Source organism: Ranitomeya imitator, unplaced genomic scaffold (genome assembly GCF_032444005.1).
Source record: "Ranitomeya imitator isolate aRanImi1 unplaced genomic scaffold, aRanImi1.pri SCAFFOLD_34, whole genome shotgun sequence".
Lineage (NCBI taxonomy): Eukaryota > Metazoa > Chordata > Amphibia > Anura > Dendrobatidae > Ranitomeya > Ranitomeya imitator.
In genome coordinates, this window is record NW_027193601.1 from 925050 (window position 1) to 950466 (window position 25417).

At 42.5% G+C, this 25417-nt stretch overlaps 3 long non-coding RNA genes across 3 annotated transcripts; all 3 read right to left on the reverse strand.

Annotated features, from left to right (window-relative positions):
* Positions 1-13347: 13347 nt before the first annotated feature.
* On the reverse strand, positions 13348-14532 carry LOC138653778 (uncharacterized). The gene is made up of 5 exons (XR_011316003.1): positions 14435-14532; positions 14276-14340; positions 14113-14180; positions 13767-13873; positions 13348-13651 (listed from the first exon to the last, which is right to left on the reverse strand). It is a non-coding gene; the product is annotated as an uncharacterized lncRNA (long non-coding RNA).
* Positions 14533-18074: 3542 nt separating this feature from the next.
* Positions 18075-19259, reverse strand: LOC138653776 (uncharacterized). Its single transcript, XR_011316001.1, has 5 exons — positions 19162-19259; positions 19003-19067; positions 18840-18907; positions 18494-18600; positions 18075-18378 (listed from the first exon to the last, which is right to left on the reverse strand). It is a non-coding gene; the product is annotated as an uncharacterized lncRNA (long non-coding RNA).
* A 3542-nt stretch (positions 19260-22801) lies between these two features.
* On the reverse strand, positions 22802-23980 carry LOC138653777 (uncharacterized). The gene is made up of 5 exons (XR_011316002.1): positions 23889-23980; positions 23730-23794; positions 23567-23634; positions 23221-23327; positions 22802-23105 (listed from the first exon to the last, which is right to left on the reverse strand). It is a non-coding gene; the product is annotated as an uncharacterized lncRNA (long non-coding RNA).
* Positions 23981-25417: the final 1437 nt, after the last annotated feature.

The window sequence follows — 25417 nt, forward strand, 5'->3', positions numbered from 1 at the left end:
CAAAAATTTTAACCAGTCATCGTTCTCACAACACTGAGGACCAGTCATCCGAAATGACTTCTCCATGCATTTTATGCATTGGTAAAAGCACTATGATGAAAAGTGTGATATGTTTTCAGGTATCTCCTATACTAATAGAGCCACATGCTCACCGGTTTGCCACATGATGTAGGCCTATGGACTGAACAAGAAACCACCAAAAATTTTAACCAGTCATCGTTCTCACAACACTGAGGACCAGTCGTTCGAAATGACTTCTCCATGCATTTTATGCATTGGTAAAAGCACTATGATGAAAAGTGTGATATGTTTTCAGGTATCTCCTATACTAATAGAGCCACATGCTCACCGGTTTGCCACATGATGTAGGCCTATGGACTGAACAAGAAACCACCAAAAATTTTAACCAGTCATCGTTCTCACAACACTGAGGACCAGTCATTCGAAATGACTTCTCCGTGCATTTTATGCATTGGTAAAAGCACTATGATGAAAAGTGTGATATGTTTTCAGGTATCTCCTATACTAATAGAGCCACATGCTCACCGGTTTGCCACATGATGTAGGCCTATGGACTGAACAAGAAACCACCAAAAATTTTAACCAGTCATCGTTCTCACAACACTGAGGACCAGTCATTCGAAATGACTTCTCCATGCATTTTATGCATTGGTAAAAGCACTATGATGAAAAGTGTGATATGTTTTCAGGTATCTCCTATACTAATAGAGCCACATGCTCACCGGTTTGCCACATGATGTAGGCCTATGGACTGAACAAGAAACCACCAAAAATTTTAACCAGTCATCTTTCTCACAACACTGAGGACCAGTCATTCGAAATGACTTCTCCATGCATTTTATGCATTGGTAAAAGCACTATGATGAAAAGTGTGATATGTTTTCAGGTATCTCCTATACTAATAGAGCCACATGCTCACCGGTTTGCCACATGATGTAGGCCTATGGACTGAACAAGAAACCACCAAAAATTTTAACCAGTCATCGTTCTCACAACACTGAGGACCAGTCATTCGAAATGACTTCTCCATGCATTTTATGCATTGGTAAAAGCACTATGATGAAAAGTGTGATATGTTTTCAGGTATCTCCTATACTAATAGAGCCACATGCTCACCGGTTTGCCACATGATGTAGGCCTATGGACTGAACAAGAAACCACCAAAAATTTTAACCATTCATCGTTCTCACAACACTGAGGACCAGTCATTCGAAATGACTTCTCCATGCATTTTATGCATTGGTAAAAGCACTATGATGAAAAGTGTGATATGTTTTCAGGTATCTCCTATACTAATAGAGCCACATGCTCACCGGTTTGCCACATGATGTAGGCCTATGGACTGAACAAGAAACCACCAAAAATTTTAACCAGTCATCGTTCTCACAACACTGAGGACCAGTCATTCGAAATGACTTCTCCATGCATTTTATGCATTGGTAAAAGCACTATGATGAAAAGTGTGATATGTTTTCAGGTATCTCCTATACTAATAGAGCCACATGCTCACCGGTTTGCCACATGATGTAGGCCTATGGACTGAACAAGAAACCACCAAAAATTTTAACCAGTCATCGTTCTCACAACACTGAGGACCAGTCATTCGAAATGACTTCTCCATGCATTTTATGCATTGGTAAAAGCACTATGATGAAAAGTGTGATATGTTTTCAGGTATCTCCTATACTAATAGAGCCACATGCTCACCGGTTTGCCACATGATGTAGGCCTATGGACTGAACAAGAAACCACCCAAAATTTTAACCAGTCATCGTTCTCACAACACTGAGGACCAGTCATTCGAAATGACTTCTCCATGCATTTTATGCATTGGTAAAAGCACTATGATGAAAAGTGTGATATGTTTTCAGGTATCTCCTATACTAATAGAGCCACATGCTCACCGATTTGCCACATGATGTAGGCCTATGGACTGAACAAGAAACCACCAAAAATTTTAACCAGTCATCGTTCTCACAACACTGAGGACCAGTCATTCGAAATGACTTCTCCATGCATTTTATGCATTGGTAAAAGCACTATGATGAAAAGTGTGATATGTTTTCAGGTATCTCCTATACTAATAGAGCCACATGCTCACCGGTTTGCCACATGATGTAGGCCTGTGGACTGAACAAGAAGCCACCAAAAATTTTAACCAGTCATCGTTCTCACAACACTGAGGACCAGTCATTCGAAATGACTTCTCCATGCATTTTATGCATTGGTAAAAGCACTATGATGAAAAGTGTGATATGTTTTCAGGTATCTCCTATACTAATAGAGCCACATGCTCACCGGTTTGCCACATGATGTAGGCCTATGGACTGAACAAGAAACCACCAAAAATTTTAACCAGTCATCGTTCTCACAACACTGAGGACCAGTCATTCGAAATGACTTCTCCATGCATTTTATGCATTGGTAAAAGCACTATGATGAAAAGTGTGATATGTTTTCAGGTATCTCCTATACTAATAGAGCCACATGCTCACCGGTTTGCCACATGATGTAGGCCTATGGACTGAACAAGAAACCACCCAAAATTTTAACCAGTCATCGTTCTCACAACACTGAGGACCAGTCATTCGAAATGACTTCTCCATGCATTTTATGCATTGGTAAAAGCACTATGATGAAAAGTGTGATATGTTTTCAGGTATCTCCTATACTAATAGAGCCACATGCTCACCGGTTTGCCACATGATGTAGGCCTATGGACTGAACAAGAAACCACCAAAAATTTTAACCAGTCATCGTTCTCACAACACTGAGGACCAGTCATTCGAAATGACTTCTCCATGCATTTTATGCATTGGTAAAAGCACTATGATGAAAAGTGTGATATGTTTTCAGGTATCTCCTATACTAATAGAGCCACATGCTCACCGGTTTGCCACATGATGTAGGCCTGTGGACTGAACAAGAAACCACCAAAAATTTTAACCAGTCATCGTTCTCACAACACTGAGGACCAGTCATTCGAAATGACTTCTCCATGCATTTTATGCATTGGTAAAAGCACTATGATGAAAAGTGTGATATGTTTTCAGGTATCTCCTATACTAATAGAGCCACATGCTCACCGGTTTGCCACATGCTGTAGGCCTATGGACTGAACAAGAAACCACCAAAAATTTTAACCAGTCATCGTTCTCACAACACTGAGGACCAGTCATTCGAAATGACTTCTCCATGCATTTTATGCATTGGTAAAAGCACTATGATGAAAAGTGTGATATGTTTTCAGGTATCTCCTATACTAATAGAGCCACATGCTCACCGGTTTGCCACATGATGTAGGCCTATGGACTGAACAAGAAACCACCAAAAATTTTAACCAGTCATCGTTCTCACAACACTGAGGACCAGTCATCCGAAATGACTTCTCCATGCATTTTATGCATTGGTAAAAGCACTATGATGAAAAGTGTAATATGTTTTCAGGTATCTCCTATACTAATAGAGCCACATGCTCACCGGTTTGCCACATGATGTAGGCCTATGGACTGAACAAGAAACCACCAAAAATTTTAACCAGTCATCGTTCTCACAACACTGAGGACCAGTCATCCGAAATGACTTCTCCATGCATTTTATGCATTGGTAAAAGCACTATGATGAAAAGTGTGATATGTTTTCAGGTATCTCCTATACTAATAGAGCCACATGCTCACCGGTTTGCCACATGATGTAGGCCTATGGACTGAACAAGAAACCACCAAAAATTTTAACCAGTCATCGTTCTCACAACACTGAGGACCAGTCATTCGAAATGACTTCTCCATGCATTTTATGCATTGGTAAAAGCACTATGATGAAAAGTGTGATATGTTTTCAGGTATCTCCTATACTAATAGAGCCACATGCTCACCGGTTTGCCACATGATGTAGGCCTATGGACTGAACAAGAAACCACCAAAAATTTTAACCAGTCATCGTTCTCACAACACTGAGGACCAGTCATTCGAAATGACTTCTCCATGCATTTTATGCATTGGTAAAAGCACTATGATGAAAAGTGTGATATGTTTTCAGGTATCTCCTATACTAATAGAGCCACATGCTCACCGGTTTGCCACATGATGTAGGCCTATGGACTGAACAAGAAACCACCAAAAATTTTAACCAGTCATCGTTCTCACAACACTGAGGACCAGTCATTCGAAATGACTTCTCCATGCATTTTATGCATTGGTAAAAGCACTATGATGAAAAGTGTGATATGTTTTCAGGTGTCTCCTATACTAATAGAGCCACATGCTCACCGGTTTGCCACATGATGTAGGCCTATGGACTGAACAAGAAACCACCAAAAATTTTAACCAGTCATCGTTCTCACAACACTGAGGACCAGTCATCCGAAATGACTTCTCCATGCATTTTATGCATTGGTAAAAGCACTATGATGAAAAGTGTAATATGTTTTCAGGTATCTCCTATACTAATAGAGCCACATGCTCACTGGTTTGCCACATGATGTAGGCCTATGGACTGAACAAGAAACCACCAAAAATTTTAACCAGTCATCGTTCTCACAACACTGAGGACCAGTCATCCGAAATGACTTCTCCATGCATTTTATGCATTGGTAAAAGCACTATGATGAAAAGTGTGATATGTTTTCAGGTATCTCCTATACTAATAGAGCCACATGCTCACCGGTTTGCCACATGATGTAGGGCTTTGGACTGAACAAGAAACCACCAAAAATTTTAACCAGTCATCGTTCTCACAACACTGAGGACCAGTCATTCGAAATGACTTCTCCATGCATTTTATGCATTGGTAAAAGCACTATGATGAAAAGTGTGATATGTTTTCAGGTATCTCCTATACTAATAGAGCCACATGCTCACCGGTTTGCCACATGCTGTAGGCCTATGGACTGAACAAGAAACCACCAAAATTTTAACCAGTCATCGTTCTCACAACACTGAGGACCAGTCATTCGAAATGACTTCTCCATGCATTTTATGCATTGGTAAAAGCACTATGATGAAAAGTGTGATATGTTTTCAGGTATCTCCTATACTAATAGAGCCACATGCTCACCGGTTTGCCACATGATGTAGGCCTATGGACTGAACAAGAAACCACAAAAATTTTAACCATTCATCGTTCTCACAACACTGAGGACCAGTCATTCGAAATGACTTCTCCATGCATTTTATGCATTGGTAAAAGCACTATGATGAAAAGTGTGATATGTTTTCAGGTATCTCCTATACTAATAGAGCCACATGCTCACCGGTTTGCCACATGATGTAGGCCTATGGACTGAACAAGAAACCACCAAAAATTTTAACCAGTCATCGTTCTCACAACACTGAGGACCAGTCATTCGAAATGACTTCTCCATGCATTTTATGCATTGGTAAAAGCACTATGATGAAGAGTGTGATATGTTTTCAGGTATCTCCTATACTAATAGAGCCACATGCTCACCGGTTTGCCACATGATGTAGGCCTATGGACTGAACAAGAAACCACCAAAAATTTTAACCAGTCATCGTTCTCACAACACTGAGGACCAGTCATTCGAAATGACTTCTCCATGCATTTTATGCATTGGTAAAAGCACTATGATGAAAAGTGTGATATGTTTTCAGGTATCTCCTATACTAATAGAGCCACATGCTCACCGGTTTGCCACATGATGTAGGCCTATGGATTGAACAAGAAACCACCCAAAATTTTAACCAGTCATCGTTCTCACAACACTGAGGACCAGTCATTCGAAATGACTTCTCCATGCATTTTATGCATTGGTAAAAGCACTATGATGAAAAGTGTGATATGTTTTCAGGTATCTCCTATACTAATAGAGCCACATGCTCACCGGTTTGCCACATGATGTAGGCCTATGGACTGAACAAGAACCACCAAAATTTTAACCAGTCATCGTTCTCACAACACTGAGGACCAGTCATTCGAAATGACTTCTCCATGCATTTTATGCATTGGTAAAAGCACTATGATGAAAAGTGTGATATGTTTTCAGGTATCTCCTATACTAATAGAGCCACATGCTCACGCGGTTTGCCACATGATGTAGGCCTGTGGACTGAACAAGAAACCACCAAAAATTTTAACCAGTCATCGTTCTCACAACACTGAGGACCAGTCATTCGAAATGACTTCTCCATGCATTTTATGCATTGGTAAAAGCACTATGATGAAAAGTGTGATATGTTTTCAGGTATCTCCTATACTAATAGAGCCACATGCTCACCGGTTTGCCACATGATGTAGGCCTATGGACTGAACAAGAAACCACCAAAAATTTTAACCAGTCATCGTTCTCACAACACTGAGGACCAGTCATTCGAAATGACTTCTCCATGCATTTTATGCATTGGTAAAAGCACTATGATGAAAAGTGTGATATGTTTTCAGGTATCTCCTATACTAATAGAGCCACATGCTCACCGGTTTGCCACATGATGTAGGCCTATGGACTGAACAAGAAACCACCAAAAATTTTAACCAGTCATCGTTCTCACAACACTGAGGACCAGTCATTCGAAATGACTTCTCCATGCATTTTATGCATTGGTAAAAGCACTATGATGAAAAGTGTGATATGTTTTCAGGTATCTCCTATACTAATAGAGCCACATGCTCACCGGTTTGCCACATGATGTAGGCCTATGGACTGAACAAGAAACCACCAAAAATTTTAACCAGTCATCGTTCTCACAACACTGAGGACCAGTCATTCGAAATGACTTCTCCATGCATTTTATGCATTGGTAAAAGCACTATGATGAAAAGTGTGATATGTTTTCAGGTATCTCCTATACTAATAGAGCCACATGCTCACCGGTTTGCCACATGATGTAGGCCTATGGACTGAACAAGAAACCACCAAAAATTTTAACCAGTCATCGTTCTCACAACACTGAGGACCAGTCATTCGAAATGACTTCTCCATGCATTTTATGCATTGGTAAAAGCACTATGATGAAAAGTGTGATATGTTTTCAGGTATCTCCTATACTAATAGAGCCACATGCTCACCGGTTTGCCACATGATGTAGGCCTATGGACTGAACAAGAAACCACCAAAAATTTTAACCAGTCATCGTTCTCACAACACTGAGGACCAGTCATTCGAAATGACTTCTCCATGCATTTTATGCATTGGTAAAAGCACTATGATGAAAAGTGTGATATGTTTTCAGGTATCTCCTATACTAATAGAGCCACATGCTCACCGGTTTGCCACATGATGTAGGCCTATGGACTGAACAAGAAACCACCAAAAATTTTAACCAGTCATCGTTCTCACAACACTGAGGACCAGTCATTCGAAATGACTTCTCCATGCATTTTATGCATTGGTAAAAGCACTATGATGAAAAGTGTGATATGTTTTCAGGTATCTCCTATACTAATAGAGCCACATGCTCACCGGTTTGCCACATGATGTAGGCCTATGGACTGAACAAGAAACCACCAAAAATTTTAACCAGTCATCGTTCTCACAACACTGAGGACCAGTCATTCGAAATGACTTCTCCATGCATTTTATGCATTGGTAAAAGCACTATGATGAAAAGTGTGATATGTTTTCAGGTATCTCCTATACTAATAGAGCCACATGCTCACCGGTTTGCCACATGATGTAGGCCTATGGACTGAACAAGAAACCACCAAAAATTTTATCCAGTCATCGTTCTCACAACACTGAGGACCAGTCATTCGAAATGACTTCTCCATGCATTTTATGCATTGGTAAAAGCACTATGATGAAAAGTGTGATATGTTTTCAGGTATCTCCTATACTAATAGAGCCACATGCTCACCGGTTTGCCACATGATGTAGGCCTATGGACTGAACAAGAAACCACCAAAAATTTTAACCAGTCATCGTTCTCACAACACTGAGGACCAGTCATTCGAAATGACTTCTCCATGCATTTTATGCATTGGTAAAAGCACTATGATGAAAAGTGTGATATGTTTTCAGGTATCTCCTATACTAATAGAGCCACATGCTCACCGGTTTGCCACATGATGTAGGCCTATGGACTGAACAAGAAACCACCAAAAATTTTAACCAGTCATCGTTCTCACAACACTGAGGACCAGTCATTCGAAATGACTTCTCCATGCATTTTATGCATTGGTAAAAGCACTATGATTGAAAAGTGTGATATGTTTTCAGGTATCTCCTATACTAATAGAGCCACATGCTCACCGGTTTGCCACATGATGTAGGCCTATGGACTGAACAAGAAACCACCAAAAATTTTAACCAGTCATCGTTCTCACAACACTGAGGACCAGTCATTCGAAATGACTTCTCCATGCATTTTATGCATTGGTAAAAGCACTATGATGAAAAGTGTGATATGTTTTCAGGTATCTCCTATACTAATAGAGCCACATGCTCACCGGTTTGCCACATGATGTAGGCCTATGGACTGAACAAGAAACCACCAAAAATTTTAACCAGTCATCGTTCTCACAACACTGAGGACCAGTCATTCGAAATGACTTCTCCATGCATTTTATGCATTGGTAAAAGCACTATGATGAAAAGTGTGATATGTTTTCAGGTATCTCCTATACTAATAGAACCACATGCTCACCGGTTTGCCACATGATGTAGGCCTATGGACTGAACAAGAAACCACCAAAAATTTTAACCAGTCATCGTTCTCACAACACTGAGGACCAGTCATTCGAAATGACTTCTCCATGCATTTTATGCATTGGTAAAAGCACTATGATGAAAAGTGTGATATGTTTTCAGGTATCTCCTATACTAATAGAGCCACATGCTCACCGGTTTGCCACATGATGTAGGCCTATGGACTGAACAAGAAACCACCAAAAATTTTAACCAGTCATCGTTCTCACAACACTGAGGACCAGTCATTCGAAATGACTTCTCCATGCATTTTATGCATTGGTAAAAGCACTATGATGAAAAGTGTGATATGTTTTCAGGTATCTCCTATACTAATCGAGCCACATGCTCACCGGTTTGCCACATGATGTAGGCCTATGGACTGAACAAGAAACCACCAAAAATTTTAACCAGTCATCGTTCTCACAACACTGAGGACCAGTCATTCGAAATGACTTCTCCATGCATTTTATGCATTGGTAAAAGCACTATGATGAAAAGTGTGATATGTTTTCAGGTATCTCCTATACTAATAGAGCCACATGCTCACCGGTTTGCCACATGATGTAGGCCTATGGACTGAACAAGAAACCACGAAAAATTTTAACCAGTCATCATTCTCACAACACTGAGGACCAGTCATTCGAAATGACTTCTCCATGCATTTTATGCATTGGTAAAAGCACTATGATGAAAAGTGTGATATGTTTTCAGGTATCTCCTATACTAATAGAGCCACATGCTCACCGGTTTGCCACATGATGTAGGCCTATGGACTGAACAAGAAACCACCAAAAATTTTATCCAGTCATCGTTCTCACAACACTGAGGACCAGTCATTCGAAATGACTTCTCCATGCATTTTATGCATTGGTAAAAGCACTATGATGAAAAGTGTGATATGTTTTCAGGTATCTCCTATACTAATAGAGCCACATGCTCACCGGTTTGCCACATGATGTAGGCCTATGGACTGAACAAGAAACCACCAAAAATTTTAACCAGTCATCGTTCTCACAACACTGAGGACCAGTCATTCGAAATGACTTCTCCATGCATTTTATGCATTGGTAAAAGCACTATGATGAAAAGTGTGATATGTTTTCAGGTATCTCCTATACTAATAGAGCCACATGCTCACCGGTTTGCCACATGATGTAGGCCTATGGACTGAACAAGAAACCACCAAAAATTTTATCCAGTCATCGTTCTCACAACACTGAGGACCAGTCATTCGAAATGACTTCTCCATGCATTTTATGCATTGGTAAAAGCACTATGATGAAAAGTGTGATATGTTTTCAGGTATCTCCTATACTAATAGAGCCACATGCTCACCGGTTTGCCACATGATGTAGGCCTATGGACTGAACAAGAAACCACCAAAAATTTTAACCAGTCATCGTTCTCACAACACTGAGGACCAGTCATTCGAAATGACTTCTCCATGCATTTTATGCATTGGTAAAAGCACTATGATTGAAAAGTGTGATATGTTTTCAGGTATCTCCTATACTAATAGAGCCACATGCTCACCGGTTTGCCACATGATGTAGGCCTATGGACTGAACAAGAAACCACCAAAAATTTTAACCAGTCATCGTTCTCACAACACTGAGGACCAGTCATTCGAAATGACTTCTCCATGCATTTTATGCATTGGTAAAAGCACTATGATGAAAAGTGTGATATGTTTTCAGGTATCTCCTATACTAATAGAGCCACATGCTCACCGGTTTGCCACATGATGTAGGCCTATGGACTGAACAAGAAACCACCAAAAATTTTAACCAGTCATCGTTCTCACAACACTGAGGACCAGTCATTCGAAATGACTTCTCCATGCATTTTATGCATTGGTAAAAGCACTATGATGAAAAGTGTGATATGTTTTCAGGTATCTCCTATACTAATAGAGCCACATGCTCACCGGTTTGCCACATGATGTAGGCCTATGGACTGAACAAGAAACCACCAAAAATTTTAACCAGTCATCGTTCTCACAACACTGAGGACCAGTCATTCGAAATGACTTCTCCATGCATTTTATGCATTGGTAAAAGCACTATGATGAAAAGTGTGATATGTTTTCAGGTATCTCCTATACTAATAGAGCCACATGCTCACCGGTTTGCCACATGCTGTAGGCCTATGGACTGAACAAGAAACCACCAAAAATTTTAACCAGTCATCGTTCTCACAACACTGAGGACCAGTCATTCGAAATGACTTCTCCATGCATTTTATGCATTGGTAAAAGCACTATGATGAAAAGTGTGATATATTTTCAGGTATCTCCTATACTAATAGAGCCACATGCTCACCGGTTTGCCACATGCTGTAGGCCTATGGACTGAACAAGAAACCACCAAAAATTTTAACCAGTCATCGTTCTCACAACACTGAGGACCAGTCATTCGAAATGACTTCTCCATGCATTTTATGCATTGGTAAAAGCACTATGATGAAAAGTGTGATATGTTTTCAGGTATCTCCTATACTAATAGAGCCACATGCTCACCGGTTTGCCACATGATGTAGGCCTGTGGACTGAACAAGAAACCACCAAAAATTTTAACCAGTCATCGTTCTCACAACACTGAGGACCAGTCATTCGAAATGACTTCTCCATGCATTTTATGCATTGGTAAAAGCACTATGATGAAAAGTGTGATATGTTTTCAGGTATCTCCTATACTAATAGAGCCACATGCTCACCGGTTTGCCACATGATGTAGGCCTATGGACTGAACAAGAAACCACCAAAAATTTTAACCAGTCATCGTTCTCACAACACTGAGGACCAGTCATTCGAAATGACTTCTCCATGCATTTTATGCATTGGTAAAAGCACTATGATGAAAAGTGTGATATGTTTTCAGGTATCTCCTATACTAATAGAGCCACATGCTCACCGGTTTGCCACATGATGTAGGCCTATGGACTGAACAAGAAACCACCAAAAATTTTAACCAGTCATCGTTCTCACAACACTGAGGACCAGTCATTCGAAATGACTTCTCCATGCATTTTATGCATTGGTAAAAGCACTATGATGAAAAGTGAGATATGTTTTCAGGTATCTCCTATACTAATAGAGCCACATGCTCACCGGTTTGCCACATGATGTAGGCCTATGGACTGAACAAGAAACCACCAAAAATTTTATCCAGTCATCGTTCTCACAACACTGAGGACCAGTCATTCGAAATGACTTCTCCATGCATTTTATGCATTGGTAAAAGCACTATGATGAAAAGTGTGATATGTTTTCAGGTATCTCCTATACTAATAGAGCCACATGCTCACCGGTTTGCCACATGATGTAGGCCTATGGACTGAACAAGAAACCACCAAAAATTTTAACCAGTCATCGTTCTCACAACACTGAGGACCAGTCATTCGAAATGACTTCTCCATGCATTTTATGCATTGGTAAAAGCACTATGATGAAAAGTGTGATATGTTTTCAGGTATCTCCTATACTAATAGAGCCACATGCTCACCGGTTTGCCACATGATGTAGGCCTATGGACTGAACAAGAAACCACCAAAAATTTTAACCAGTCATCGTTCTCACAACACTGAGGACCAGTCATTCGAAATGACTTCTCCATGCATTTTATGCATTGGTAAAAGCACTATGATTGAAAAGTGTGATATGTTTTCAGGTATCTCCTATACTAATAGAGCCACATGCTCACCGGTTTGCCACATGATGTAGGCCTATGGACTGAACAAGAAACCACCAAAAATTTTAACCAGTCATCGTTCTCACAACACTGAGGACCAGTCATTCGAAATGACTTCTCCATGCATTTTATGCATTGGTAAAAGCACTATGATGAAAAGTGTGATATGTTTTCAGGTATCTCCTATACTAATAGAGCCACATGCTCACCGGTTTGCCACATGATGTAGGCCTATGGACTGAACAAGAAACCACCAAAAATTTTAACCAGTCATCGTTCTCACAACACTGAGGACCAGTCATTCGAAATGACTTCTCCATGCATTTTATGCATTGGTAAAAGCACTATGATGAAAAGTGTGATATGTTTTCAGGTATCTCCTATACTAATAGAGCCACATGCTCACCGGTTTGCCACATGATGTAGGCCTATGGACTGAACAAGAAACCACCAAAAATTTTAACCAGTCATCGTTCTCACAACACTGAGGACCAGTCATTCGAAATGACTTCTCCATGCATTTTATGCATTGGTAAAAGCACTATGATGAAAAGTGTGATATGTTTTCAGGTATCTCCTATACTAATAGAGCCACATGCTCACCGGTTTGCCACATGATGTAGGCCTATGGACTGAACAAGAAACCACCAAAAATTTTAACCAGTCATCGTTCTCACAACACTGAGGACCAGTCATTCGAAATGACTTCTCCATGCATTTTATGCATTGGTAAAAGCACTATGATGAAAAGTGTGATATGTTTTCAGGTATCTCCTATACTAATCGAGCCACATGCTCACCGGTTTGCCACATGATGTAGGCCTATGGACTGAACAAGAAACCACCAAAAATTTTAACCAGTCATCGTTCTCACAACACTGAGGACCAGTCATTCGAAATGACTTCTCCATGCATTTTATGCATTGGTAAAAGCACTATGATGAAAAGTGTGATATGTTTTCAGGTATCAGATGAATAAAACTTGGCACTCAATTTGAGAAGAAAAGCTTCTTAGTTTATTGATGCATCCAGACAAACAAAAGTGCTAAACGTTTTCGGTCCACACCGGACCTTCGTCAGAGCGTTTCTTTGACATTGACTATGAAACATATAAATGAATACAGTGTCACATGATGCGGAAATATACGTCATATAATGCAAAAAACGAAAAAGAGATCTAATGGTGAAAAAACGAAAATCTACGTGATGCTCCATCTGGTTCAGGGAGACATGTGCCAGAGAGATGAGTCTATCCAGAACAATAGGTGCTCCGTGCGAGGTGGAGATATAGTCCGTGCTGAGATGCTGGATAAGGGAAGTAACAATAGTGCTGGAGATGGAAGGACGCTGGTAATAGTGCGACCTCAGGCCGAGAGGGTCTAGCTCAGTGAGGAGAGTAAACAAAAGGATACATAGCAGAAATGCACTCTACAGATACTAGAAACGCAGACATGAGATACAGAATACGCCTCCAGTGAAGCTATATGGAATAGCATAGTGGATGGTCTAACGTGAGGACCTAGAAGAATAAGAGATACGTGAGTCTGTGCACATAACTGTAACTGGGCATCCCAGAAAACAGGGAAAAAAAAGGAAAATGAATGAGGAAGAGAGAACAAATAACGTAGGTAACATGGGTCCTGAAAGGGAAAAGTGGAAAAGGAGAATGATGTAAATGAAGCCTAACGGAAAATGAACGTTTGGAGCTACACACAGAAGAGAGGTAGAGTAATAGAGTAAGTGGGAGCAACATACTACCTGGATGAGGAAGCCAGAAAGCCTGGATGAGCGTTAGCAAGAACAGAAAATCCAAGAGCTGCAGTATGCTGCAAAAAGCCAAAGCCGAGGGGAAAGGGTTAACAGGGACACCACACATAATGAATACTAATGAAAAGCCAGTAAACAGCATGAGTGTATGTACCTGGAGGATCACAATGGAGAGTGCCGCGTCATGAAAAGGCACAGAGCCTGAGGGGAGTAGCGGCGCTGTGAGGAGAGAATGTGACCAGGTCAGGAAATACACAATGGGGCAGAGAACAGTAAATAAAGGAGGGGAGAGGCGCAGTAACCGCCGACATACCTGGATCCTAAGCGCTCAGTGGAGCAGGGCAGAGAGGAGCAACGCTGCAGGAGGGGCGGCACTTCCGGGTATAAGTCCCGGTGACTCATGACGTAATCATGGTCATGTGACCACCCACAGAAGGTGCATGCACAGACAGCGCTAGTGGGAAGGGGAGGGCAGAGAGAGTCCCTAAGTGTACAGGACGCTGGGAGCGGTCATGTGACCGCAGGCAAAAATGCCTGACCATACAATAAGTGTGTGAATGAGGCAGTGTAAAGAAGATGACTAGGGGAGGAAGCTCATAGCTATAGCGCTATGCAAAGAAATAGAAGACAAGAAAGAGAAGAGAAGAAAAAAAGAAAGGAAACAGGACCCATAATAGAATAGGGGAAGATTGTGATGTCATACCGTGCAGGGTATAAACGGTGCCCAGTATAGTGAACGTAGTGCAATCTAGCGATTCTAGAGGAAAGAAGAAAAGAACAAATTAGTATATACATAATATACAAAATACAACAACAATGTACAATAATTTACAAAAGGGCCGATACGTCATATTCCCTATTAAGACCTTTAGGCTCTAGGGTCTGGAGGGTAAAAATCCAGAAAGCCTCTCTTTTTTTGAGGATTTTAATCCTATTAAGACCTCTCCTATTTGGTTCAATTTGTTCCAGAACCTGGAACCTAAGTTGCGCGATATTATGGTTCTTTTGATGGAAGTGATATGGAAGGGGCAGATGGTTTTTATTGCAGCGAATAGTGGATTTATGCTGTGAGACCCTGTCCCTAATGGGTTGGGTGGTTTCCCCAACATAGGCAAGCCCGCAGGGGCATTTAATGAGGTATACTACGTATGAGGAGTCGCATGTATAATAGCCCCTAATCGGGATGCCCTGACCCGTGTGTGGATGGAACACTTTGGAACCTTTTTGAACGTTATTACATTGGAGGCAGCCAAGACAGGGGAATGTACCCCGCTTTTGTGTCTGTAAAAAAGTTTGTCTGGATATGGTGCTCCTGGAACCCACATCCGCCTTCACTAGTTTGTCCCGTAAGTTTTTTGCCCTGCGAAAACAGGATAAAAAGGGTAACTTAAACTCAGGGATAGTCGGATAACTTTTCTGCAATAAACCCCAATGGCGTCTAATGGTAGATTGTACTATATTGGAAAACGGATGAAAAGTGCTAACAAAGGGGATACGTTTATTATTGTCGTTAGACCTGTTGGTAACACCAGTCTGTCTAGCTAGAAGTAGTGTCTTTTGTGGATAACCACGGTTAGAAAATTTTTGTTGCATCTCGTTTAGTCTAGTGTTTCTGGTGGTTTCATCCGAAACTATCCTGTGTATCCGTTGGAATTGTGATTTCGGGATCGCATTTTTAATGGAGGGGGGGTGGCAACTATTGTAATGCAGGAGACTGTTCCTGTCAGTGGGTTTTAGGAATAGGTCAATAGATAACTCACCATGATCGTTTTTACAGATAAGGGTGTCCAGAAAGCTTATCCGATCCATGTTATGTTGCAAAGTGAATTTTAATTCTGGCCACACGTTGTTAAGGTGTTGGTCAAAAGAGATAAGTGAGTCAATAGGGCCATCCCAGATGCAGAATATGTCATCTATGTAGCGGCGCCATAAGCGCGAGTGGGTTTGAAATAGAGGATGGGTGTATACAAAATCTTGCTCGAAGGATGACATATATGCAATAGCATACGGGGGCGCTACGTGCGAGCCCATAGCGGTGCCCTGTTGTTGAATAAAGAAGGTGTCCTCAAACATAAAGTAGTTCTCCCTGAGAACTAAGTTTAAAAGGTCCGTGCAAAAGCGACGTATCTTTATGTGGGTGCCTGCTTCATTGAGGAGTCTGTCTACAGCTAATATACCTTTCTCATGTGTTATGGACGTGTAAAGGCTGCTCACGTCCCAGGTGACCAACAAGGAGGAGGAGGGGATAGCGCCCAGTGCCCTAATGAGTCCCAGGAAATCATTAGTGTCAAGGATAAAAGAGCTGGTAGATTTGACCAAAGGCGTAAGAATCTTTTCCAACACTATAGCAGGAGGGGATAGAATGGAGTCAGTAAGGGACACTATAGGACGTCCAGGAGGTTTGAACAGGCGTTTATGGATTTTGGGCAGAAGATAGAAAATGGGAGTTATGGGATCAGTTTTGATAAGGAAACTCCTGAGCTTATTGTCAATAGTGCCCTCCTGTTCATGGAACTCAAGTAGGGTCTTGATTTTCTGGGCAATATTATTGAGAGGATTTTGTGAGGTCACTCTGTATATATCAGAGTCATTCAATTGCCTGTAAGCCTCTTCCATATAGTCAGCCCGATCCATGATCACTATTGCCCCACCCTTATCAGCGGGTTTAACCACAAGTGTTTTATCAGCAGATAACTGATCAAGGGCCAGTTTCTCGGATGGCAATAAGTTAGTGTGAGAGTGGAATTTGCCCAAGTGTAAATCGCGGTGGAAGGCATCAATGTCCCTTTCCACCAGCGAGATAAAAGTCTCGATAGGTGGACTATTTTTGGGAGGCATAAAAGAGCTTGGGGAACGAAGGCCCAAGCCCCGGAGGCCTAGGAGAGATTGTCCCGCCTGTGAGGGAGGGTCACCTGAAGGTAGATGAGTGGAAAAATGGACACGTAAACGGAGGTTACGGAAGAACCTCTGTAAATCCATATTAAGTTCAAACGAATTGAACTTATAAGTTGGACAGAAGGACAAGCCTTTCTGGAGTAAAGTCAATTGGGAAGTGTCCATGGATTTTGACGAGATGTTAATCACCAGTGGGGGTTGCGTACCTGTGATCTGGTCGACATGTGGCTTCTGGAGTCCCCGGCGACATTGGCCCCCCCGCCTCGTCTTCCTTTTGAGCGTCCCCGGCTGTTGCCTAAAAAATTGCTGGATGTGTAGGTATTTGAGGTGCCAGGTCTGCTGTCGGCCGAGCCTGAGGAACTTAGGGAGGTCCGACGCCTGAAGCCTCGCTGGGGTTCCCGCCACTGGTACACTCTGTTCTGGAGGTAATCTTCGGTGTCCCTTAAAAATTTCGACCGTTTCTTTTTTTCCAGGTCGAGTCTGTGTGTGCGCAGGGTCTCCTGGTTTTGTGCTTTGAGATCTTGGAAGGCCTCCTGGGACATGGTGCTGGTTAACTGGTTTTCTATGGCACATATCTGCGAGTTGACGGTATCCAGGTTCTGTTGCAAATAAGACAAGGTTAATGTCATCAAATCAGCAGAGCACTTGTTTAAAATGTGCTCGAATTTAGTGCAATATTCCTTGTCGTCCTTAAAGAAAGTGGGTTGTAAGGGGACCCGTAGGCCCCTTGGTATGCGTTGGACACGGAGATATTCGGCAAGAGTGATAATATGTAGTTCAAGATTGACTGCCCTTTTTGACTCACGTTCCAGATCCCTGTGTTTAATCTCTTGCGTGGGGATCTGGAGAAAGTCACTGGATGCAGTCACTTTGGATAGGATTTCAGCTGTCTCTGTAGCGTTGAAGGAAAAAATTCCACTTGACATCGTCTATGGTGCTCGTGTGCGGACAAACAGGATACGATTAGAGAACACGGCACTCAGTAAATATGAGGATTGGCGGTGCTCAAGTAGGGTGTCCACCCCGTAGATAACAGATGAATAAAACTTGGCACTCAATTTGAGAAGAAAAGCTTCTTAGTTTATTGATGCATCCAGACAAACAAAAGTGCTAAACGTTTTCGGTCCACACCGGACCTTCGTCAGAGCGTTTCTTTGACATTGACTATGAAACATATAAATGAATACAGTGTCACATGATGCGGAAATATACGTCATATAATGCAAAAAACGAAAAAGAGATCTAATGGTGAAAAAACGAAAATCTACGTGATGCTCCATCTGGTTCAGGGAGACATGTGCCAGAGAGATGAGTCTATCCAGAACAATAGGTGCTCCGTGCGAGGTGGAGATATAGTCCGTGCTGAGATGCTGGATAAGGGAAGTAACAATAGTGCTGGAGATGGAAGGACGCTGGTAATAGTGCGACCTCAGGCCGAGAGGGTCTAGCTCAGTGAGGAGAGTAAACAAAAGGATACATAGCAGAAATGCACTCTACAGATACTAGAAACGCAGACATGAGATACAGAATACGCCTCCAGTGAAGCTATATGGAATAGCATAGTGGATGGTCTAACGTGAGGACCTAGAAGAATAAGAGATACGTGAGTCTGTGCACATAACTGTAACTGGGCATCCCAGAAAACAGGGAAAAAAAAGGAAAATGAATGAGGAAGAGAGAACAAATAACGTAGGTAACATGGGTCCTGAAAGGGAAAAGTGGAAAAGGAGAATGATGTAAATGAAGCCTAACGGAAAATGAACGTTTGGAGCTACACACAGAAGAGAGGTAGAGTAATAGAGTAAGTGGGAGCAACATACTACCTGGATGAGGAAGCCAGAAAGCCTGGATGAGCGTTAGCAAGAACAGAAAATCCAAGAGCTGCAGTATGCTGCAAAAAGCCAAAGCCGAGGGGAAAGGGTTAACAGGGACACCACACATAATGAATACTAATGAAAAGCCAGTAAACAGCATGAGTGTATGTACCTGGAGGATCACAATGGAGAGTGCCGCGTCATGAAAAGGCACAGAGCCTGAGGGGAGTAGCGGCGCTGTGAGGAGAGAATGTGACCAGGTCAGGAAATACACAATGGGGCAGAGAACAGTAAATAAAGGAGGGGAGAGGCGCAGTAACCGCCGACATACCTGGATCCTAAGCGCTCAGTGGAGCAGGGCAGAGAGGAGCAACGCTGCAGGAGGGGCGGCACTTCCGGGTATAAGTCCCGGTGACTCATGACGTAATCATGGTCATGTGACCACCCACAGAAGGTGCATGCACAGACAGCGCTAGTGGGAAGGGGAGGGCAGAGAGAGTCCCTAAGTGTACAGGACGCTGGGAGCGGTCATGTGACCGCAGGCAAAAATGCCTGACCATACAATAAGTGTGTGAATGAGGCAGTGTAAAGAAGATGACTAGGGGAGGAAGCTCATAGCTATAGCGCTATGCAAAGAAATAGAAGACAAGAAAGAGAAGAGAAGAAAAAAAGAAAGGAAACAGGACCCATAATAGAATAGGGGAAGATTGTGATGTCATACCGTGCAGGGTATAAACGGTGCCCAGTATAGTGAACGTAGTGCAATCTAGCGATTCTAGAGGAAAGAAGAAAAGAACAAATTAGTATATACATAATATACAAAATACAACAACAATGTACAATAATTTACAAAAGGGCCGATACGTCATATTCCCTATTAAGACCTTTAGGCTCTAGGGTCTGGAGGGTAAAAATCCAGAAAGCCTCTCTTTTTTTGAGGATTTTAATCCTATTAAGACCTCTCCTATTTGGTTCAATTTGTTCCAGAACCTGGAACCTAAGTTGCGCGATATTATGGTTCTTTTGATGGAAGTGATATGGAAGGGGCAGATGGTTTTTATTGCAGCGAATAGTGGATTTATGCTGTGAGACCCTGTCCCTAATGGGTTGGGTGGTTTCCCCAACATAGGCAAGCCCGCAGGGGCATTTAATGAGGTATACTACGTATGAGGAGTCGCATGTATAATAGCCCCTAATCGGGATGCCCTGACCCGTGTGTGGATGGAACACTTTGGAACCTTTTTGAACGTTATTACATTGGAGGCAGCCAAGACAGGGGAATGTACCCCGCTTTTGTGTCTGTAAAAAAGTTTGTCTGGATATGGTGCTCCTGGAACCCACATCCGCCTTCACTAGTTTGTCCCGTAAGTTTTTTGCCCTGCGAAAACAGGATAAAAAGGGTAACTTAAACTCAGGGATAGTCGGATAACTTTTCTGCAATAAACCCCAATGGCGTCTAATGGTAGATTGTACTATATTGGAAAACGGATGAAAAGTGCTAACAAAGGGGATACGTTTATTATTGTCGTTAGACCTGTTGGTAACACCAGTCTGTCTAGCTAGAAGTAGTGTCTTTTGTGGATAACCACGGTTAGAAAATTTTTGTTGCATCTCGTTTAGTCTAGTGTTTCTGGTGGTTTCATCCGAAACTATCCTGTGTATCCGTTGGAATTGTGATTTCGGGATCGCATTTTTAATGGAGGGGGGGTGGCAACTATTGTAATGCAGGAGACTGTTCCTGTCAGTGGGTTTTAGGAATAGGTCAATAGATAACTCACCATGATCGTTTTTACAGATAAGGGTGTCCAGAAAGCTTATCCGATCCATGTTATGTTGCAAAGTGAATTTTAATTCTGGCCACACGTTGTTAAGGTGTTGGTCAAAAGAGATAAGTGAGTCAATAGGGCCATCCCAGATGCAGAATATGTCATCTATGTAGCGGCGCCATAAGCGCGAGTGGGTTTGAAATAGAGGATGGGTGTATACAAAATCTTGCTCGAAGGATGACATATATGCAATAGCATACGGGGGCGCTACGTGCGAGCCCATAGCGGTGCCCTGTTGTTGAATAAAGAAGGTGTCCTCAAACATAAAGTAGTTCTCCCTGAGAACTAAGTTTAAAAGGTCCGTGCAAAAGCGACGTATCTTTATGTGGGTGCCTGCTTCATTGAGGAGTCTGTCTACAGCTAATATACCTTTCTCATGTGTTATGGACGTGTAAAGGCTGCTCACGTCCCAGGTGACCAACAAGGAGGAGGAGGGGATAGCGCCCAGTGCCCTAATGAGTCCCAGGAAATCATTAGTGTCAAGGATAAAAGAGCTGGTAGATTTGACCAAAGGCGTAAGAATCTTTTCCAACACTATAGCAGGAGGGGATAGAATGGAGTCAGTAAGGGACACTATAGGACGTCCAGGAGGTTTGAACAGGCGTTTATGGATTTTGGGCAGAAGATAGAAAATGGGAGTTATGGGATCAGTTTTGATAAGGAAACTCCTGAGCTTATTGTCAATAGTGCCCTCCTGTTCATGGAACTCAAGTAGGGTCTTGATTTTCTGGGCAATATTATTGAGAGGATTTTGTGAGGTCACTCTGTATATATCAGAGTCATTCAATTGCCTGTAAGCCTCTTCCATATAGTCAGCCCGATCCATGATCACTATTGCCCCACCCTTATCAGCGGGTTTAACCACAAGTGTTTTATCAGCAGATAACTGATCAAGGGCCAGTTTCTCGGATGGCAATAAGTTAGTGTGAGAGTGGAATTTGCCCAAGTGTAAATCGCGGTGGAAGGCATCAATGTCCCTTTCCACCAGCGAGATAAAAGTCTCGATAGGTGGACTATTTTTGGGAGGCATAAAAGAGCTTGGGGAACGAAGGCCCAAGCCCCGGAGGCCTAGGAGAGATTGTCCCGCCTGTGAGGGAGGGTCACCTGAAGGTAGATGAGTGGAAAAATGGACACGTAAACGGAGGTTACGGAAGAACCTCTGTAAATCCATATTAAGTTCAAACGAATTGAACTTATAAGTTGGACAGAAGGACAAGCCTTTCTGGAGTAAAGTCAATTGGGAAGTGTCCATGGATTTTGACGAGATGTTAATCACCAGTGGGGGTTGCGTACCTGTGATCTGGTCGACATGTGGCTTCTGGAGTCCCCGGCGACATTGGCCCCCCCGCCTCGTCTTCCTTTTGAGCGTCCCCGGCTGTTGCCTAAAAAATTGCTGGATGTGTAGGTATTTGAGGTGCCAGGTCTGCTGTCGGCCGAGCCTGAGGAACTTAGGGAGGTCCGACGCCTGAAGCCTCGCTGGGGTTCCCGCCACTGGTACACTCTGTTCTGGAGGTAATCTTCGGTGTCCCTTAAAAATTTCGACCTTTTCTTTTTTTCCAGGTCGAGTCTGTGTGTGCGCAGGGTCTCCTGGTTTTGTGCTTTGAGATCTTGGAAGGCCTCCTGGGACATGGTGCTGGTTAACTGGTTTTCTATGGCACATATCTGCGAGTTGACGGTATCCAGGTTCTGTTGCAAATAAGACAAGGTTAATGTCATCAAATCAGCAGAGCACTTGTTTAAAATGTGCTCGAATTTAGTGCAATATTCCTTGTCGTCCTTAAAGAAAGTGGGTTGTAAGGGGACCCGTAGGCCCCTTGGTATGCGTTGGACACGGAGATATTCGGCAAGAGTGATAATATGTAGTTCAAGATTGACTGCCCTTTTTGACTCACGTTCCAGATCCCTGTGTTTAATCTCTTGCGTGGGGATCTGGAGAAAGTCACTGGATGCAGTCACTTTGGATAGGATTTCAGCTGTCTCTGTAGCGTTGAAGGAAAAAATTCCACTTGACATCGTCTATGGTGCTCGTGTGCGGACAAACAGGATACGATTAGAGAACACGGCACTCAGTAAATATGAGGATTGGCGGTGCTCAAGTAGGGTGTCCACCCCGTAGATAACAGATGAATAAAACTTGGCACTCAATTTGAGAAGAAAAGCTTCTTAGTTTATTGATGCATCCAGACAAACAAAAGTGCTAAACGTTTTCGGTCCACACCGGACCTTCGTCAGAGCGTTTCTTTGACATTGACTATGAAACATATAAATGAATACAGTGTCACATGATGCGGAAATATACGTCATATAATGCAAAAAACGAAAAAGAGATCTAATGGTGAAAAAACGAAAATCTACGTGATGCTCCATCTGGTTCAGGGAGACATGTGCCAGAGAGATGAGTCTATCCAGAACAATAGGTGCTCCGTGCGAGGTGGAGATATAGTCCGTGCTGAGATGCTGGATAAGGGAAGTAACAATAGTGCTGGAGATGGAAGGACGCTGGTAATAGTGCGACCTCAGGCCGAGAGGGTCTAGCTCAGTGAGGAGAGTAAACAAAAGGATACATAGCAGAAATGCACTCTACAGATACTAGAAACGCAGACATGAGATACAGAATACGCCTCCAGTGAAGCTATATGGAATAGCATAGTGGATGGTCTAACGTGAGGACCTAGAAGAATAAGAGATACGTGAGTCTGTGCACATAACTGTAACTGGGCATCCCAGAAAACAGGGAAAAAAAAGGAAAATGAATGAGGAAGAGAGAACAAATAACGTAGGTAACATGGGTCCTGAAAGGGAAAAGTGGAAAAGGAGAATGATGTAAATGAAGCCTAACGGAAAATGAACGTTTGGAGCTACACACAGAAGAGAGGTAGAGTAATAGAGTAAGTGGGAGCAACATACTACCTGGATGAGGAAGCCAGAAAGCCTGGATGAGCGTTAGCAAGAACAGAAAATCCAAGAGCTGCAGTATGCTGCAAAAAGCCAAAGCCGAGGGGAAAGGGTTAACAGGGACACCACACATAATGAATACTAATGAAAAGCCAGTAAACAGCATGAGTGTATGTACCTGGAGGATCACAATGGAGAGTGCCGCGTCATGAAAAGGCACAGAGCCTGAGGGGAGTAGCGGCGCTGTGAGGAGAGAATGTGACCAGGTCAGGAAATACACAATGGGGCAGAGAACAGTAAATAAAGGAGGGGAGAGGCGCAGTAACCGCCGACATACCTGGATCCTAAGCGCTCAGTGGAGCAGGGCAGAGAGGAGCAACGCTGCAGGAGGGGCGGCACTTCCGGGTATAAGTCCCGGTGACTCATGACGTAATCATGGTCATGTGACCACCCACAGAAGGTGCATGCACAGACAGCGCTAGTGGGAAGGGGAGGGCAGAGAGAGTCCCTAAGTGTACAGGACGCTGGGAGCGGTCATGTGACCGCAGGCAAAAATGCCTGACCATACAATAAGTGTGTGAATGAGGCAGTGTAAAGAAGATGACTAGGGGAGGAAGCTCATAGCTATAGCGCTATGCAAAGAAATAGAAGACAAGAAAGAGAAGAGAAGAAAAAAAGAAAGGAAACAGGACCCATAATAGAATAGGGGAAGATTGTGATCTCATACCGTGCAGGGTATAAACGGTGCCCAGTATAGTGAACGTAGTGCAATCTAGCGATTCTAGAGGAAAGAAGAAAAGAACAAATTAGTATATACATAATATACAAAATACAACAACAATGTACAATAATTTACAAAAGGGCCGATACGTCATATTCCCTATTAAGACCTTTAGGCTCTAGGGTCTGGAGGGTAAAAATCCAGAAAGCCTCTCTTTTTTTGAGGATTTTAATCCTATTAAGACCTCTCCTATTTGGTTCAATTTGTTCCAGAACCTGGAACCTAAGTTGCGCGATATTATGGTTCTTTTGATGGAAGTGATATGGAAGGGGCAGATGGTTTTTATTGCAGCGAATAGTGGATTTATGCTGTGAGACCCTGTCCCTAATGGGTTGGGTGGTTTCCCCAACATAGGCAAGCCCGCAGGGGCATTTAATGAGGTATACTACGTATGAGGAGTCGCATGTATAATAGCCCCTAATCGGGATGCCCTGACCCGTGTGTGGATGGAACACTTTGGAACCTTTTTGAACGTTATTACATTGGAGGCAGCCAAGACAGGGGAATGTACCCCGCTTTTGTGTCTGTAAAAAAGTTTGTCTGGATATGGTGCTCCTGGAACCCACATCCGCCTTCACTAGTTTGTCCCGTAAGTTTTTTGCCCTGCGAAAACAGGATAAAAAGGGTAACTTAAACTCAGGGATAGTCGGATAACTTTTCTGCAATAAACCCCAATGGCGTCTAATGGTAGATTGTACTATATTGGAAAACGGATGAAAAGTGCTAACAAAGGGGATACGTTTATTATTGTCGTTAGACCTGTTGGTAACACCAGTCTGTCTAGCTAGAAGTAGTGTCTTTTGTGGATAACCACGGTTAGAAAATTTTTGTTGCATCTCGTTTAGTCTAGTGTTTCTGGTGGTTTCATCCGAAACTATCCTGTGTATCCGTTGGAATTGTGATTTCGGGATCGCATTTTTAATGGAGGGGGGGGGGGGGGTGGCAACTATTGTAATGCAGGAGACTGTTCCTGTCAGTGGGTTTTAGGAATAGGTCAATAGATAACTCACCATGATCGTTTTTACAGATAAGGGTGTCCAGAAAGCTTATCCGATCCATGTTATGTTGCAAAGTGAATTTTAATT